This window comes from Hipposideros armiger, unplaced genomic scaffold, assembly GCF_001890085.2.
Source record: "Hipposideros armiger isolate ML-2016 unplaced genomic scaffold, ASM189008v1 scaffold_2, whole genome shotgun sequence".
NCBI lineage: Eukaryota > Metazoa > Chordata > Mammalia > Chiroptera > Hipposideridae > Hipposideros > Hipposideros armiger.
Genome location: NW_017731352.1, coordinates 7,449,369 through 7,454,260, shown reverse-complemented (window position 1 = coordinate 7,454,260; position 4,892 = coordinate 7,449,369). Strand labels below are relative to the sequence as shown.

The following is a 4,892-nucleotide window of genomic DNA, read 5'->3' as shown; positions in this document are numbered from 1 at the left end:
CGAACCGGGGCCCTCTGGCGTCCCAAGCCAGTTCTTAACCATCGCGCCACTCAGCCGGCCCTCTAATACATTTTAATGTGGTAAACGAGCGATGTCTTGCAATACGAATAGTTTGTTTCCGGAACGAATTATTCTCGCAAACCAAGGAATTACTGTAACTGTAAATTATAAATACTTTTGTTTCATCCAACTAGGTGTTATTGTATCATTCACTTATCCATCCATTTGATACTGACCGAGTACCTACCATGGGTAAGGCAATGTTCTAGGCATTGGTGAGTAGGGGTTGGTAAAGCAGTGAATAAAACAGACCAAAATCCCTGTTCTTATTAAGTTCCAGTTGGGGAAAGAGACAATGAACAAAAAAAGTAAAAAATATATAGTATGTCAGATAGTGACAAGTCTTTGGAGCAGAATTAAGCAGGAGGAGGGGACAGGGAGTGCTGGGTTTGGCTGGGGAAGAATGGTTTTGAAATTTTAAATAGTGTGGTCGCACTAGGCCTAGCATTTAAGCAAAGACTTGAAGATGGCGAGGGAAAAGCCGTTATGGGAGATGAGATTTCTAGGTAGAGGGAACAGCGAATCCATAGATCTCAAGCAGGGATGCTTCAGAAGCAGCAAGAAGACTAGTGCTCCACTCCTGGGAGCACTGGAGTAGATAAATCAGGGCCATCTATGTTTGACACGCATGGTTCTTATTCTGCCTCTACCATCCTCGAGTGTCTTAGGGCAAGTTAGTTAATCTCTCGGTAAGGCAGTGTCTTACATTGGAGTAAGAAAATTTTCCTTTTGTAGTTGTGCTTTAGATTAGAGGAACTGTAAAAAAAGCAACTAGTTTAGTATCCCCTACATATTCGGAGCTTGGTAAATAATAGCTGTCATAGACACAGTAGGCACTTAATAAACATATGATTGATATGGAGGCTGCAGTGCCCTGATCTTAAAAAAATTTTAATTTTTTGCTTTTTTATTCTAATCACAATAGTTTATAAATAATATGTGTCTTGTGAAGCATGGTGCGACACAAGTTTCAAGTGAAGTATGACTTGGTCTCTGGCCTTCAGGAAAGTCTAATAAGGTTGGGGAGATAAAAAGAAGGATAGATACTAAGACTGTTCACAAGTTTTCCTGTTTTCCTTTTAGGTGAATGGCAGGGATTTCATTTCCCTGCCCCTCTAAAGTTAGGTGTTCACATGACTTGCTTTTGCCCCTGAAGTGTGCATGCTAGCGATATATGTTAATTCCCGGGAAAAGCTTTAAGCCCCAGTGCATAATTTGCCATGAACCAGGTGTTGAGAGGGTCTCTACCAGCCTGGGCCCCTGGGTGATTGGCAGTCATTTGTCACTGCAGCCTAAGGTGCCCTATCCTGACTGAAACCATATGTAAAACAATCAGAGAACACAACCTTGGGGTGATGCCACTTCTTTATAATAGTGGTAACAAGATAATAAAAGCAGGATAACATTCTAGGATAAGAGAGATGTAAAGAGATAATATGCTATCACTGTATTCAAAGAGTTGAAAAAACACAACTGTATCATGGACTGATGAAAAAGTGTTTTTCAATTAGCATGTAAATTTACTGCACTACAATTCATGGTTGATGTTTGATCAACTAAAAATCTGGGGACATTTTTCAGGAAATTACAAGTTGACCTGAACACATTTCTAATGCTCTAAAATAAATCTTTCCCAGTTCTTGAACTTCACTAACATGTTCTTTCATGGATTTTGCAAATTAGTACTTATGTTTTAGTTGCAGTCCAAAAAGGATTACAGTGGTTTAAGACTAAAAACACTGATATAAGAAGACTAAAAGCTATTACCAGAATAGAACATAGACATGCTCTGTATTACCAAAGGAAAAAAGTTTTGAGATGTGTCCGCCTAAAATGGAAAATATGTTTGCTTTGAAAACTTTGCACTAGCCAAATTCAGGATCCAACTGTCATACTTTCCCAAAATAAACAGAAATTTACGACACAACATGTGGCCCACTGGTTCATGGCTCAATGAGAACTCATTCGTCCCTCAATTACTGAGCCTTCCTTTAGCAGTCATTTTGATTCCTTCTGTCACTCATTTTAAATGCCCTCCCTGACTCATTCTATCGTCACTGGCTGTGGAAGCGTGATGCAACATTAGCACTGAACAGGGGTTTAGTGATGTCCCTCTAGAGAATTTTCATCATATGGCATTCATTCCAAATAGGGACATGAGGAGATTTGGGTTTTTTCCATGATTGTCTCTGTTCTTTCAGACCTGAATAAAATTGGTCAAATCTGCACTTACTAAATACAATACATAGCTCTAAAGGGGCAGGGTGTGCGGGAGGGTGGGGGAAGAGTGGGGGGCGGGGGCGGGCGGGCAGAAAACCACTTTGCAATGACAAAATAATGCTAAGAAATTTATTTTCAACTTTCCAAAGCAATACATAATTCCTTTCAGAATCCAACAAGATTTTTTAAAGGGTATAAAGTTTTTTATAGAATACAACTTTAAACCCAGAATGCTAAAAATAGTCTAAATATGGTACCAAATTAACCTTAGAACCCACACATTTCAACTTATTCCCCTTGAGCCTTTAATAATACTTCAATTTTTGGTTGGATTTAGTCAAGCAGGTGTTGATGTCTTCGGTTCTTGAGATAACGTTTTTGTTTTGTTTTGTTTTTTTCCCATTGAATTGCCAGCAGGTGAGCATTGGCCAGTACTTCTTTTTTCACTCCCATTCACTGACATCCTTTTTGCATTCTCTTATATTTCCTCATTTCACACTGCCCTGTCATCCCTTTTATCTACTTTTGAAGCTCTATACCAAAACCTTTTGGAGTCCAAGTATGAGATTTGCTTTGATTATAGGACCTTGAACACCCACTAATGGAGAAGAAGACACCAATAATGAAGTTCCCTAAATTGGAGAGGTCAAAGGCAAGAAGGTAGGGTAAGCTGGGCAGGGTGAACAGGCTCTGGAGCGAATGGATGTTGATCTCCATGCTGGCTCCACCTAGAGACAGCCCTGTCCAGGGAGCAGCCCTGCTGCCTATTTTTCACAAAGCTCTTACCTTTCTGTCCAGACAGCGGTTGCCCTGCCTTTCCCTTGAAAGGGGAGGCTGCTACTGCTGCCTACGTTGTTCCCAGACTCCTTTGCTTCTCTGCACCCAGCGGCTTCCGTTTTACCTGTGACATTTCAGATCCCTCCCTTGCACTCCTTGCTTCTCCGATCCCATGCTGACCACAGCCTTGCTTAGCCCTCAGCTCAGAGTTGGGAAGTGTAGCCCCTGCCTCTCTGCCTCAACCTTTCTTTTCTTTTCTTTTGTTTCAAGTTTCAGATATGTATTCATCAATGTAAACCCCAACATAATACACCAACATGATTTTGTGCTTTTGGAGGGGAAATATTTCCTGGGTAAGTGGAAAAGTATACGGACGGCTTCCGGAAGAGCTTCATTCTAAGCAGCTTTGTAGGGAAACATTCCATTTAGAAGTCTGGACCTTTCCTTCCGTTTGCTGTAATCCACATTCACTGAGTAGAATTTATATTGATCATTGTCACCCAGTTCGTTCCAGGGTTCTGGGTTATTCTTTCTGTCCCAGCAGACACCTGGATTGAACAATACCGGGCACAAGATACACAGCGCTGTTCCAGTACCTCTGGCTCCAATGAATACAAAGAGGGGATCAAGCTGGGATGCTCCTTGTCCTGACCGAGGACCTGGAGGTGCATGGTTGCTTGCAGCAGAGGGCTCAGGTCTGGAAGCAGAGAAAAACAAATCTGCAAGGCCCGGTACCAGGTGTAGTCTCTCCGTTTCAACCTTCCTAAGCCTCTTCCTGGTGTTGGGAACATGCCTTGCTTAGGTACCGCTGTCTCTAGTAAAGCCACACTGGGCGACTGATCAGGGAAGATGGGTGACTCACACTGAAGTACGAAGAATTTCGAGACTCCTTAGGAAGCATCTGTACCACCGTGGATGCTGGAGGCAGAGTACAGAGAAGGAAGTGAGCAACCTGGAGTTACTCAGCGGTGGTCGTGACCTTCAGACCCACCTGGCTCTGGCCTTATTCATCCTGATGATTACCTTCTGCCCTTCCTTTTTCTCTCTGGACTACTAAGGCATCTCCTAGTGGAGTTAATTTGTTCACAGTAATTATTTCCAAGTGGCTTGGAAAGAAGAAAAAAAGGAAGAGACCAACAGAGCAAACAAATTTCCAAGTCTGAATTTTCCCCCAAGCTTAGGAAAAGACTAACTGAAATGTGAATGAAATCTCCATGTTCAGAAAAATCATAAATGCATCTATCATCTTTCACCTTAACATTTCAATTCTATTGTACACCTTATGCTTTTTTTTTTTTTTAAAGTAGCAAAGTTGTAGCTAAACCAGGGTCTGGTTCGGCTATGAAGCTATGAAATGCTATCAAACAGCAGGGTGAAGGGCTCTTCCGGCGGCCCGTTTAGCCATGTGTAGGGCCTAGGTTAACTGAAGTTGAGCAAAATGGAAATGTTGACATTTCTTTAAACAATAAAAATTACAAGTGATCGCCAAAGTGCTGTGAGCTGACATTTACGGAGATTGTTCGCCTATTATGTATATGAAATATCATAAATAATTAGCCCGTGGCAATTACCTGCCCCTCGTTATTTTGCTTTTAGAATATTTTTAAAGCTTAGGTTACTAAAATTTCAAATAATCCTGGGCTGTGCTGTCATGGGGTCTTTATCCAAATGAATCGTGGTCTCTTGTAAACAGTCTTATGATCTGATTTCCATTGGGACAGGAGTTGTAAAAGGCCAGGGATTTTCAATGGATTTACACATATACTGTTTCAGTTAAGTTACCAAGGTCGACTTAACAGCCCTTTTCCTCGGAGACTTAAATACCTCTTTGCCAC

General features: G+C 41.5%; 1 pseudogene; it reads right to left on the bottom strand.

Annotated features, from left to right (window-relative positions):
* Positions 1-3,453: 3,453 nt before the first annotated feature.
* LOC109379434 (cytochrome c oxidase subunit NDUFA4 pseudogene) lies at positions 3,454-3,728 on the bottom strand (annotated as a pseudogene).
* Positions 3,729-4,892: the final 1,164 nt, after the last annotated feature.